We start from the raw sequence: 14970 nt of genomic DNA, 5'->3' as shown, positions 1-14970 counted from the left end.
GTGTTTCAGGTCGTCTTCTCCCTTGCAGGTGACCAGAGAGAGAGAGAGAGAGAGAGAGAGAGAGATGGGGGAGGGAGTCGATCAATCTTCTTCTGCAACAAAGAAGGAAAACCCTCTTCCTAGCTTCGATCCAAGCCGTTGTAAGTTCTTCTTCGTCTTCTTCCTTTGTTTTCTTTTTTCAGTTCTTTTTTTGTTATACGCGTATTAGTTATTTGTCTCGAGTTCGTCTGGTTAGGGTTCGACCCATATTATTTTCTGCCCAATGTTCTTGTTTGTTATGATTTTCTTCTGGGTCGTTTCAGCTTTGATCATGCATGTTTTGTTCGTGTGAAATTGATATGTTCGTGATAGTTCTGGGTTTATACTTTTTCCTTTTTATATTGGCAAGCCTAATTATATTTCTGATCATGTTCTTTGAAATGTTGTATTTCTGTTCCATTCATTACTTCTTTGCGATTTGATTTTAGTTTCGTCAATTTAGTAGCACAAACTATAGAGATTGTCAATTTAGGGTTTCAAGAAACTGTAGCATTAGCTTCGAATTTTATAGGATGGTTGTAGGTTCTATAGTGGGGTGCATCTCTCGGCTGATTACAATGATTAACCCCTGTACCGAATGTTGCCCGCTTTCTAGCTATCGTTTGATTTCCATCCGTGCTTGATGGGCGCAGATTCGGATGTGGTTACAATATGGGTATGAAGCACGGATTCATGATTTTGCATGAAACTAAAACACATGCATTTTTTTGAACTATTTAAATTATTAAAAGCTTGTTATTGAATATGTTGTTGGGCTGCCAAGAGACATCATATTCAAAAAATGAGTGTAGCTGAGATGTGTATGCTTAGATGGATGTGTGGAAATACAATAAAAGATAATATTCGAAACGAGGAGATACCTAAGAAGGTAGGCATTGCATCCATTGAAAATAAGCTGAGAGAGAATCGTTCACGGTGGTTTGGACATATTCGGCGAAGACCTAATGATGCTCCAGTTATAAGGATGGAGAAATGGGAAAATATATTAGTTAAAAGAGGCCGGGGTAGGCCTAAGAAGACTTGGATGGAGAAATGATTGGAGGAGAAGGATTCATGTGAAAGACCTAGAATGATTTTCTTTTTTTGGTTCATATCGCCAACCCCAATTGTTTTGGGATGAAGGCGTAGTTGTTGTTGTTGTTGTTATTGAATATGTTATATGCAAAATATATTTATTATTACATCATATTCAAATTTCTCAAATATAATTACTTTCTTGAGGTTTGAACTCAAACTTATTCGTACAAGCACTAAAAATTATATAATAAAAAATGCTAAAAATGTAAAATGGAAATAAACATTTTGGGTAGTCTATGTGGCCCCCCCTTTATTAGATCCAATGCTGGCTGTCACAAATAAACTGGCTGGTGATAGGGTTAAATTTTGATTGATTGGGAATGGTATCAATTTACTCTTTGTACAAAACAATGTAGGATATTAGATATAACATAATCCTTGTTTTTAAAATGATTGGGCATCAGATAGAAAGTGAAGAGACTTGAATTATATTCATACTTGTCTATCAGGTATGGACAAAGTGACTTTTCCCAAAACCTAAAAGCATTACAAAATTATGGGTTAATAGGAAAGTCATTTTAAATGCAGAAACAGTCCCTTAGGAAGCAATAGCAACATTAGGAACCCAAAAGCATAAGCTTAGATTGTTCCTTAGCGCAAAAGCAACAGGGAAAGTACCAGAAGCAGAAAGGAAGACATTCCACGATTTCTTTATGGTTATGCTGTTGTATATCTTGATCACTTTCTCTCGATCCCTCTCTAGATCTTTCATCGGAACTAATTGCCTTCCTAGCCTTTGGGCTAAATGGGATGCTATATGAGAGTTTTTGCATAATCCATCTACTGGTCTCTCTTAAGGCACTCGTCTCCTTTTCTGGAAATGAGGCTTCGTCGACAACGACGTGCATGATGAGATATGGTGCTTTACAAGCGGCATTGCCCTTCTTCACTCATGCGATATTGCTGGATCAGGCTTTCGCCCATTGTCCAAGATTCCCCACTGCTGCTCCCCGTGGGAGTCTGGGCCATGTCTCAGTCCCAGTGTGACTGATCATCCGAAAAGACCAGCTAAGCATCATTGACTTGGTCAGCCTTTACCTAACCAACTACCTAATAGTATGCAGGCTCATCAAACAACGGTTTTTAGCTTGATTCAAGATTTGGCCAGAACTGTTCCGTAGATTCCCACGCGTTACGCATCAGTCCCCCGGGATAAAGTCAACTTGCAATTTTGTTTTGTTAGCATGATGTAAAGGACAAAAGTATCAATCGTCGATATGCTTAACACATGCAAGTCAAACATTTTTTTTAGGGAGCAAACCCGTAGGATTTGGAACCAGACTACTTTACTTTCAATGCCTTCACACGCTTAGTATGCTCCTTCACACGCTTAGTATGCGACCTCCAACGCTATGCCTAACCATCCCTCAAATTTAGTTGATCATCCATTCCCATCTTTCAAAGAAGACAAAATGTGACCCCGACAATCCCTCGCACTTGAAAAGAGATGCCATATAGCTGATTACATTACTATGAAATTAAATAGTGGATTCGTTCAATCAGGACCACGAAATAAAATAATATCATAGTAGATTAAATCATGATTCATGCCCTTCCTTGAATGTCGGAAGGCCTTTGAGCAAAAATGATTTATGGCAGTGTGGGTATCCATGGGCACAAATAGTTTCTAGCTTCCATATATGGTGGCCATGGTATGCAGAACGACTTTAAGTAATATAAAATATGAGTGCAATCCATTCATCATCCAATTATAACAGTTCCTAGCTTTTAGATATGGTAGCCATGGTGTGTAGAACCTCTTGATATAAAATATGAGTTTGTAACAAGGTTGCCAGACTAGGAAGCGGAAGCGGGAAACGATACGGGAAGCGGAAGTGAGAAACAATGCATTTGAAAATGTATAGGAAACGGGAAGCGAGAAATCTAAAAAACAATATAAGAATTGAATAAGAATAAAAATGGAACACAAATAAAAACTAAAATAAAAGTGACTATTATTAAATTTCATGATTTTTTTACTGTAAGAATTAAATTTTTAACAAAATCTAAAAATGATGACTGCCAATTTAGAGAAAACACATGAAAGTGAGTGAGAAGCATGAGAGAAAACACAAAATACAAGAAAAGTAGAGTGAAAGAACATATAAGAAGAATAGATGAAGCGTGTGAAAAGCATAGGAGAAGCGTAGGAGAATCGAGATTCTCATCAAGTTTCGAAAGCGAGGAGCATTGCACTTCCAAAGTGATTTTTCAGGAAGCGGGCTTCCCACCTATCTAAGAAGCTTGTGGTAACTCTGGTCTGTAATCATTTCATCATCCAATTATCAGATCAATAGTGGAGGATAGCCATATGCATGGAATGATTATCCAGTCCTGGTGATGGATTTGCTCATGGCCTATACATCTGTTAAATTTGTAGATCCAAGTGGATTTTTTTTTCCAACTTGCTATTAGTTATTCATACCTTTGTTACCTATTTGTAGTTCGAATACATGTTCACCAAACACTTGTTATATGCACTTGCATAAAATGCACTGGGAGGTGAAGGAATCATAATATGCTGTATAAGGCCATCTATTGTAGCTTCAGCTGCAGTAAACCCCTGAACATGTTCCTTGCCCATTCTTTCGTGCACTGGCTGTAAACACTTTATGCAAGTGTGCCAATTTTAGGGTGAGGGTATGCTTTTTGAAGCTGTAGTTACTGTATCCAATGCAAATGAGAGGATTAGTAGAATACAGGGTTTTTCTTTTTCATGAATTTGCTTGTGAAAGTGGTGCCTTGGAATGTAGAGAGTGCATTCAAGCACAAATAAACTTTTGAAATAAAAAATTGTTGTTAATGAATGAAAGAAATGCCTCATCTGTGTTGCTTACTCAATTACAAAGTTTTTTCTGCATGTAGCATTCTCTGATTCAGTTGGAAATTTTGCCATTCTGTCATAATTTGGGAAGCATTTTCAGGCTGATGATTTTCCAGTTTTGCCAAAGGTGCACAAAGCATCTAGGAGTTCCTTCTCAACATTTATTTCATTTACGATGCAACACAATGTTTACACTAATTTTGGAATTGCATTTTGTTCATAGGCTATTTGTTTATTTGAGATTCTGCCTCTTCTGCACTTGCTTAATTTTGGGCCTATAACTTATTTTACCATTCTTGTTTCTTCCGATATAACCACTTCAAGACAAACCATTGGAAGGCAAGTGCATTTTTTTGCAGAAGGTCTGCTATTGCAGCAAGATTTGGAAATGAAAATCGGGACTTTCCATGTGGCAATGACATTTGTGTTGGTCACACAATCATTGATGTACAGTTGTACACTCATGCTTAAATCCCTGCTTTTTCATGAATTGCTACATTTTTCCGACCTTTGGTTTCATTTTGACTGCAATCAAAACATTTCTTCACATTATTGCATTGTTGTTTTTATTGTTTAGCATGTGCATAAAATGTAGATCATCTCTGAAGTCATTGTCACTTATCTTCTGAAGTTTTCGTTGCATGACCTTCCACGCTAATTAATATTTTCTTTCTGAAGTGATAAGTGTCATGAGGAGGAAGGCGTTGATAAAGGATCTAGCTGCTGCATACCATGCCAAGTGTCTCACATGTTACCAAGAGCTTTTGGAACTTCAAAGAAAATGGGAGGAGGTTGGCCTTCTATACTCATGTTTATTTCATTTCACATGTTAAAGCACATAATGATCTAGTTGAGTTTGCTGGTAATGATAGTTTCATCCACAAAACAGGTGCAAATGTCTTTAAATCTGAAATGATTGCATTGACGAAATAGGAGAAATTGTTGCAGTTGGCCAGAAAAATGTGCTTAAGTTGCCAGTGGCTTATAATTTATAGATTGTCTTTTGCTTTAGGCAGCAACCATGTCATGTGGTCATATGCAGTTAGATACATGAAGGTCGGAGTTTTATTGTGGAAAACATGTAATATTGAAAAAAAAGTTTCATGCAAGTAAATGTGTGGTTTCTTTATAGATCAATGCATATACATAGGTTCTGTACATTCAACAGCTTGTGAAATTATCTTATAGCAATATCATCAATTTCCTCAGTGTTGTTTTCGTTGAGATATTCAGAATTTTTATTCTTATATGAAGGCTGCCTTTTCTGGGAATCTCTGCAAATAGATCAGTATATTCAACAAGCAAGATTTTAGCGTGTTGTGCATGAAAAACTTCTGCCTCTAAATTACAGGTAGGTTGAGGAAAACAGTAATGAAGTATTGGCAGAAAATGATGTTGCATCATGTAGGTCTTGATGCTTGATGCATCGACTCCTTGGAAATTGGGCATGTTTGAATGATGCATGTGCCCTCATTATAATCAGGCATTCAGACTCTGCGTGTCAAATATGTTTCACTTTTTGTTGTTGCATGTAAGACATAGATCCATAACTGAAGCTGCATCATGTGGAATGGGCTACGAAGTTATTGTGAGTTGTTTTTTTGTCCTGCAGATAACTTCTAAAGTTGAATCTAACTGGATCCACTGTTTGTCAGTCATAAATCTAGAGAGTTCTTTGGTAGGTGTCACCAGTGTTTGAGAGTCATCGTTCTGAATAGGTTAAATAATAATTGCTTTTTAAGCCTTGAGAATCTTAAATAAATATGTCATTATTGCAAACTGTTCTTTGATGGAGAGCATTTTTTCTACCTTTCTCCTGTATAGTCTAGATATATTTGTCAAGTTCGTGAATTTGGTGAGGTGAAGGAACTGGAAAGCACTCTAGTACAATAAATTTTTTAACTGATTGGTTATTTATTTATGATTAGTTGGTTTAAGCTTGTGCTTGTAATTTGCAGCCAAATAGTGGGAATAAAACCCTTGAAGAGATGAGGAGAGAGGTGATGAGGCAGCCCAAACGTCTGAAGAAGCGCTAGTAGTCAATTTCCACTTCAGAATCTTCTGCATCATTGTACAATTCATTTTATTTTTTTCTCAACTTATTTTTCCAACGTGTTTGGCTTACCTCTATTTTACACTATTTCTGTAGCTGCCAAACGGTGTTGTTTTAACTGTTCCTTGTTTGTGTATCCAGGCTGTCCTGCCTTCATATATCCGTTGTTACATGCTTTCAGAAAGTTTTTGTGAGTTTCATCAGTGCACCTACGACCCTTAAATAAACTACTGTGTTATAGATGTTAGCATCAGGGGTTCGCATCATGAACATCAGAAAGACACTCAGAATTTTAAATTATAACAGATGGATTATCCAGGTGTTTATGACTCAGTAGGTGATAAACATGATTTTAATGCTTTTTAGCAGGGATTAATTAGGAGGGTTGGTCCATCTCTTGCCATTACAGGTTATTGGATGAGAGTCTTTCCTTGTTCAGATTACATTTCCAATATACTTGCACATGACCTGATTATTTTTTCCCACTTCCTAGGTCAAGGTGCGATGATGATGACAAAGATAATGGTATAACCGAGTTTGGTGTATCTGGTGTTTGATCTGTATTAGATTGTTTATATAATAATGCACTCAAGAATCACCCATGCTTTAGTGAACTTATTGAAGACGTTTATAGGATATTGGCACATCTTGTATTCAATAAAGTGTTATCTTCAATTTCTCAAGATTTTGCTATATCTGTTAAACAATTTCTATTTGAATATATTCTTTGACAGTGAATGTTTCTGATTGTAATTCGTAATTATATTTTAAATATATAACTATCATATAATATTATATTATTATATTATAAATTTATAATATGCTTTACAAAAACCTGCTTATATATATTTTATTATATTACAATTTATACTTATAATATGCTTATGCAAATCTTCATGAGACAGTGTGAAATATTATAATATATCCAAAATATATAATATAAATAGATATAATTTTTTTAATTAGGAAAACTTTCAGCAGCGCTTAAGAAGCATCACTGAAGGAAAACTTTCTCCACCAGGCCCTTAGAATGGCTAAGAGTTCTGCTAAAAAATATGTCAACCAACTATTCGATAGAGCGCTCAAAAAAAGCACCTTCGTTGATGCACGCACTAGGGACGTGTGTTGATATTGTTGTGCATCACCTGCTCTGTATCCACACTCCAGTATGCTTATAAACTGTTGGTTGAATTGTCCCTCCAAAATGTTGTGTTGACATCTATAAATACCTTCGACACCCACAAGTGTTTGATGAAATGTCTCTACAACCACAATACACAAAACAGGCGCTGAAAAAGTTGGTGCATGAAGTGTTTGATGAAAGGATTTAAAGGGGTTATGCACTTTATCTACCCTTTAAAACCAAAAATTCCTTTGCTCTGCACCTGAATCTATTCCCATCTAAAGCAATTCAGATATGATTAAACACACAAGCTTGTGGCAGCAACATGCTAAGGAGACTAGCAGGGCTCAAGTACAATGGACGTGTGCTACAACAATGCAATTGTCTTGGGCTAGAACGACTAGTGAATATGTGTTGAGAAAAGGGGGCTCTAGGTTACAGACAAACAGAAGCTGAATCGGGTGGTCATGCAGCGTATGTGGTGGTGTCAAGCATGTATGTAGGTGCTAGAAGATGGGACAAGATAGCATTTCTAAGAAAATTAGTGAAAGCTGGAAGAGTTCTGCATCATGGTGATTCTATTTTTATTGTTTGTTTCTCTTAATAAACTGAAGATACTCAAGCTTCTTTATGACTCGCAACACCTATCAAACGTCCAACAGAAACTCAAAGCTTCTCTTCACAGCTTGCTTGGCCCTCCTCTCATGGCAATGACCTGCACTTATACACCTGACCATACCATATCACCTGCTGTCAAGGCCAGTACTAGTAAAGGCCCCAGGCATGTTCGACAAGTCCTCTCAATTGGATCTAAGTGAACCCAACCCAGTGCAGCTCAGTGCCCCTTGACTTTTCGGGTATACAACATTATGTTGAACTACCAACACCGGACAGCCGAATCAAAGAATCATCTTGAGGCATTCCTTTCACGTGTTGAACTAAGGTTCATGCTAGGTAGAGGTAGGGCTTCGTGACAACAACAGAGAATCCTACTTGTCAAAGTTATAAGCCGTGCCCAGTCGATTAGGTTGAAGGTTTCAAGAATGAATCTCAAGACGCCCACTCCTGCACCAATACTGCAGAATCCAGAAGAGGACATTTTTGGCTGGTTCGAAGGCCAGAAACCTCTATTTTTGGTTGAAGGTGGTTGAGGATGTTATTTCGCAAGTTAAAGTTTGGCAAAAACTAGACTTCCTTAATAAAGGACATGAAAACACCTCAAACCTTTAAAAAATATTCTTTAAAATGCATTTTATCAAATGAAACTTTTGAAAATACCCTTTAAAAATATGCGAGTGTGAGTGTGCCTGGTAGTAGTTGGGAGAATATGAATTTTCTTTTTATCCAAAAAATACTTTGTATTATTGGTGATAAGGAGTTCACACAAACTCGATGAATGTGAGTGAACAAATTTATATTTCTGATAAGTCATGGCATGACATGATGCTAGCGACTAATGATTGAAGTTGGTTCAGAAACCTAAAAATTTTTGGGTGTCAAACACATAAACTCTATATAACATTGGTGCACCTATGTCAACCATCTTTAGGGGATGTTTGGGATCGGTTGCTGGGATGTGTGTTTATGGAGTTTATGCATTTGAGGAAGTGGCAGCTGCTGTGCCAGCTGTAGCTTCCAAATCCATTCTTTAGTGTAAATACAAAGGAGAAAGGGCCTCACTTCCCATCCCAAATGCATAAACGTGCATCCTAGCGCCGAGATTCCAAATGGGACCACCATGGGTGTTTGACCAAGATTTTGCCTCGGGAACACCAAATGCATAAACGCCCATCCCAGCGCCGAGATTCCAAACAGGCCCTTAGCATCTCCCACATTAATTCTATAACTTTCAAATAATAGCAAGTTATCATATCATAACTCATCAATAACATGCTTTTTTATCATTCAAGTCTTTTGTTCATTACTGAATCAATAGAAGCTCCAATCAACATCTACAACTATCTGAATGGGAGAATATCAAACCTTTTTAATGCAGCTTTATTATCAAAATTAACGTTGCAAATATAGTCTCATCTATACTCAACAATCTTAGATTAGCATGCTTGTTATAGAGTAGAAATGCATGTCAGTGATTTAATATAAAATTCCTTAACAATGGAGCATCCTTTTTCAAAGTTTTAGTCTAGGCACACAACTCATCAGCTCTGCATTTTGCTCTTTACTTGGTGGATTACATATACCTTTTATGGCTAAATTTAATGTGTATGCATGTTGTTATTCTCAACTGAGCCCCACTACCTGAACTGGATTACATGCATGTTGGGCCTAAATTTAATGTGTATGTGCATTGTTACCAAAACATGTATATACTTCTTGTAAGTTGAAAATTGCGTGTTGAGCATTATGAAGGTTTGATTTTGTATTAAAAAGCAAAGTATTAATTCTTTAGATTCAAGTTTCTTATAAGATACGTAAGAAGGTAGGTGTTGCACCCATTCAAAATAAGATGAGAGAGAATCGTTTACGGTGGTTTGGACATATTCGACGAAGGCCTAATGATGCTCCAGTTAGAAGGATGGAGAAATGGGAAAATATATTAGTTAAAAGAGGTCGGGGTAAGCCTAGGAAGACATGGATGGAGGTGATAGGAAAGGATATGAATGCTTTGAACCTCACCGAGGACATGGCATTGGATAGAAATGAATGGAGGAGAAGGATTCATGTGGAAGACCCAGAATGATTTTCTTTGTTGGTTCATATCGCCGACCCCAATTGTTTTGGGATGAAGGCGTAGTTGTTGTTGTTGTTGTTGTATTCAAGTTTCTTATAAAGTTTCAAAAGCATGAAAAAACAAGTGATTTTAGGCTTTAGAAGTGAGCTTTGGAGTTTTTTAAAAGCTTCTAGTAATTATGGAATGTGCTTATGTAATAGACACACCAATAGAAATTAATCCAAAAAAACCTCTTGATGGTAATGCCAAGTCTTATAAAATGGGATTAATAGAGGCGTTTTTTATGAGAATAATATTAGGCTAGATTCTATCTGGATCATACCTAAGTCATTCTAACTGTAGTAACCTAGCTCCGAATCTTAATTCAATAAGGATTGATCTGGTCATGCAAAAGCTCAACCCAAATCTGAAATGAGTCGATTCGGGTTATGATTTAGTTAGTATTAGAAAACATTTGTTGGAGTTGGGTTTGGAGATTCGAATAAATATGGTAAAAAATTCACCCTATCTTTAGTTCTTATGTTCTCAACAATTAGTCATGGGGAGGTTGTAAGTATAGATAGAGATAAAATTGCTAATTACATTCAGAATTATAGCTTGATTGGTTAATCATGTTATTTAGTTATTACATTTGCCTAGAAGGGCTTCGGATGCCTATATGGGCCAGCTTAAGGCATTCAAGTTGATGGATGCCAAAAGTTTGATAACTGGGGTGCATGTTCTTGTTGTAAGACCAAAGCAATAGGCTTTCTAATGGTTAAGGGGGAAAGCCAAGGGGTTTCAACTGCTTGAGGGCAGGCCATATGGCAAGGTGTTAATTCTCTCCTGGCCCCACTACTTGAATTCGGTTTTCCTCATTAAATATATAAAAAAATGTAATATAACACCTTTCAAAATGTATCACGGTAGATTGGTGTTTCCTTTTTAATTTCTCTTTAATGCCACTAAGATATAATTTGATCCTTTCCCCATAAGCATTTGGTTTATTAACATAGAAAACACACACTAGATAGGATGGTGATGAATGTAATGTGTACATGAGAGAGAGAGAGAGAGAGAGAGAGAGAGAGAGAGAGAGAGAGAGAGAGAGAGAGAGAGAGAGAGAGAAGATCAACATTACCACTCATGAACATCAACAAAATGTTGAACCCATGAACCAAACAATATAGAAAACAAAATTAAAATATAGAAAAATAAAGAGCTAAAGAAAAGGAAACTACAGACAGATAGCAACAGACAACAAAGCCAAACTCAACCCAGATCCACTGGATTAGAAGAAACCACCGATGAGTGAACGTTGTTCAGAGTGAACGTTGTTCAGAGGGTAGGAGAGGTCTCTAAGATGCATACGTAGAATCACATATACATCAACCAGGATTTTATGGACAAGATTATTAAGGACAACCACAATTTGACGGAAAGTAGCATCATTGCGTGCCATCCAAACAAACCACCAAGTAGTAAGCAACCACGTCTTCCAGATCAGTCTCCACCGCTTGCATTGTCTAATTCCAATAGGGCCCAGGAGCAGATCAAGCACAAAAGATTTATCTTTGACAATTATGTTCGGAGATCTCCACGTCCTATCAAATAGGGCCACAAAGATTGGGCAGGACCAGAATAAATGAGAAGTAGTTTCTTCAGCAGCTTGACAAAGTACACACCAACTAAGAAACTGAAAGCCTAACTTCTTTAAATAATTGTGAGTCTGGACCCTATCATGCAAAATTAACCAAGCCAAGACCCGAGATCTTGGGGAAGGGCCCTTAGCCCATAACACACACTGAGGGAACCAATCTGCCCCCTGGGAGAGCAATGATCTATACACTTTGTGGGTGTGGAACACACCATTTGGCGCAATTGCCCATTGCAACCATTGATCATAATTTCCCACATCCCTAATTTGATCTCTGAAGAGCGATAAGGCTCTTAGCCACATGCTTCGCAAATGCGAGATCGCCAACCCCCGGGTTCTCTGACAAAAATAAGATAAATCAGGAGCACCATATTTAGTATGAAGCAAACGAGTACATGGAGAACCTGATTGATGGGCCATCCAACATTGCTTGGCCACAAGAGCAATACTCCTCTGTCTTGGAGCAAAAACACCTAAGCCAACCATATGCCTAGGTAACACCACCATTCGTCAACCGACCAAATGACGCTTACTATGAAGTTGACACCCAGACCAAAGAAAATCCGCCAATAAACGACAAATCTGTTTCTCCATACCCACAGGCATCATGAATATTGATATGAAGAATTCAGGAATAGAAGAAAGAACATGTTTGATTAAAGTCAGATGACCAACAATGGAGAGATAAGACGTCTGCCACGAAAAAAGCTTGTTTTCACTTTTTGAATAGTTGGAGTCCAAGCAGCGGAAGAGAGGCGCTTTACTTGTAACGACAAACCCAAATACGTCATCGACAACTCATAGATTGCACAATAAAAAATTTGTTGACCCGCTGCAAGCATAAAAGACTCAACATTGAACATAGTAAGAGAGCATTTGCTATCACTTAGGGAAAATCCAGAAAGAGAAAGAAAGAACTGAAGATTAAGCTTGAATCTAAGCATCTGCGGCACGTTTGCTCGCCCAAAAATAATCATATCATCAGCATAAATAAGAATATGGTCTGAGAAATCTGAAACGTCTAAAGGATTTATCAGGCACTTCTCCGCAGCACGTTTGAGCAACACCACGAGACCCGCAACAATGGCATTGAACAACAAAGGCGAGAGAAGGCAACCTTGCCTTAATCCACGCCCCAACTTGATCTGGCCACTTCTATTGCTGTTAATCTTAATCATGACCTGAGTATTAGAGACCAATTCCCTCACCCACCCAGAAAAGCGACGACCAATGCCAAAATTGGAAAACATTTGAAATAAAAAGGGCCAATGCACAGAATCAAAGGCTTTATGAAAATCTAATTTAAGAGAAAAATAGGGCTGACCACTGAGATGTAAGAAGTGAATGACTTCAGAGGCCAAGATGAATGAATGGTGAATCATCTTATTGTGGATAAAAGCGAACTGAGAGTTCTAAAATATTTGGTGAGTCGACCTTCAACCTATTAGCCAACACCTTGGCGATCATCCAATAAAGGGCACTTATAACAGAAATCGGGCGAAACCTAGAGATATCAGTGGCAACATCATCTTTTGGAATTAAAGAAATAATTGCCAAGTGGGTTTGAATAAGAAATCTAGAGTTGCGATAGAACTCATCAAACATGTTAATAACATCAGGCCTCACACAAGACCAAAAAATTCTGAAGAAATTCACATGAAACACATAAGAACCTGGAGCTTTCCACCCCGACAAACCTTTGATGGCCCTAAAAATCTCATCTTCAGAGAACTTCATTTGCATAATTCTGACTTGATCTTGCTGAATCGAACCAACAGAAACATGACCAATGACACCCTTTGCAGTAAGTAAAACGGAGTATAAATCTTTAAAATACTGAGTGACAGCTAAAATAACATGTTGATTTAAGTACGAAACACTCCCAATGGTGATTGATGGGACGACATTCCTCCTATGTCGATGAGAAGCATATGAGTAAAAAAATTTAGTATTACTGTCTCCAGCCGAAAGCCATTTCATCCTTGCCCGCTGCTTCCATCTAATTTCCTCCTTAACCCTCCAGTTCTTCAAAAGCATTGATAACTCAATAGATCTGGCCTGCAAACTTTGCAGGTGCAAATCAGATAGAGACTCCGGGGAAGACATAGTTTGATACAACATTGAAATCTCTTTGCTCCCAAACAACCATTTGCTAAAATTTAACCACATCTCGATTATGAAGCCAAGCTTTGATATTCTTAGCAAGATGAGACAACTTCTCATGACACCGGATAGCCGCCCACTGCTCATTGGAGAGCTTGTTTCAAGAGTCCAAAATAATCGTGTGAAAGTCTGGCTCCTGGAGCCACTATTGTTCAAACACAAAACTCCTAGCGGATTTAAAACCACCCCTCCAAAGAGTGATTAACTGACCATGGTCCAAGATAGAAGGAGCTAGCAATACACATTTGACATCGGAAATGCAATCCAACAGATTTGGAGTGACAAAACCCTGTCAAGAACTCTGCAGCATGGGTGAATTTGCCTATTCGACCAAGAGAAACACCCTTCGCTAAAAGGAATTGGGTAAAGGTGATGTTGATGAACAAAATCTTGAAAACCTCACATAGATGGATTAGGAAGAATGAGGTTATTAGAATCCTGAATAGACAAAAGGCAATTAAAGTCTCCCATAAGAAAATGATACTCTCCGTTTGAGACGACGATCCTATTTAAGTCATTCCAGAAAGTAGGCCTCATGACAGCGTGATTACACAATAGTGACAACGACTCTCCTGCCACTGTCTTGCAAAGTGAAGGCAACAAACAATGAAAAAAGACCCATGTTCAGCTGAAAAATATTTAAAGATTGCTTCTCCAAAATAAGGATACCACCGACATGGATGACCGTAGGCTTAAAAAAATAGTCAGCACTCCTCCAAATAGCAGAGGCAACAAAATGAGAAACGTCGTTCATCTTAGTTTCACAAATAGCAATCAGGTCAGGCTTCTTCTGTCTAACCCAATTAGCCAGAAACATACGCTTAGCGGGGCAATTCAAGCCCCTGATATTCCAACAAAGAATCTTCATGACACACAATCAGAAAAAATTCAGGGAGTGTGTGGCCTCGCCGACCTCCGTGGAGACCTGCTATCGAAAGTCGTAACATTGAGTGAGTTGCTCCTCCTGGTTCTACTACCACTGCTAACGTGCCAGTGATGAACAACCCCGCACGCTCAGTATCTCTCGAAGAACCAGAAGAATCACCTCTCAGACCAGAGACAACACCAGTTGAAGGACCTAGGGAGCCACCTAGGATAGTAGAGGCTACCGAAATGGTAGATACCATATCGACAATTATATGAAGCAGCTATGACGAGGAGAGAGATATATTAAGCATTCGGGCTACCTCTTCAACCTCAACACCCAAAGGCGACAGAGGGGGGCACTGCCGAGGAAGGGGTGGAGCGAAAGGGAGAGCCACACACCCCCAAGAACTACACACGAAATCAGTGACAGCATGGGCAGTAGTAGTGGCCTTAATGACGATCGATGAGAAAGGAAAAGGAACCGATAGACCAATAA

General features: G+C 38.2%; 1 long non-coding RNA gene across 1 annotated transcript; it reads left to right on the top strand.

Annotated features, from left to right (window-relative positions):
- Nucleotides 1-6670, top strand: LOC149839050 (uncharacterized). The gene is made up of 4 exons (XR_016431458.1): nucleotides 1-140; nucleotides 4619-4731; nucleotides 5899-6402; nucleotides 6487-6670. It is a non-coding gene; the product is annotated as an uncharacterized LOC149839050 (long non-coding RNA).
- Nucleotides 6671-14970: the final 8300 nt, after the last annotated feature.

The sequence above is a fragment of the Nuphar pumila genome, chromosome 4, assembly GCF_984573655.1.
Source record: "Nuphar pumila chromosome 4, dmNupPumi1.hap1.1, whole genome shotgun sequence".
Taxonomy (NCBI): domain Eukaryota; kingdom Viridiplantae; phylum Streptophyta; class Magnoliopsida; order Nymphaeales; family Nymphaeaceae; genus Nuphar; species Nuphar pumila.
The sequence above is the reverse complement of the archived record's forward strand: the minus strand, read 5'-3'. Positions and strand labels throughout refer to the sequence as shown.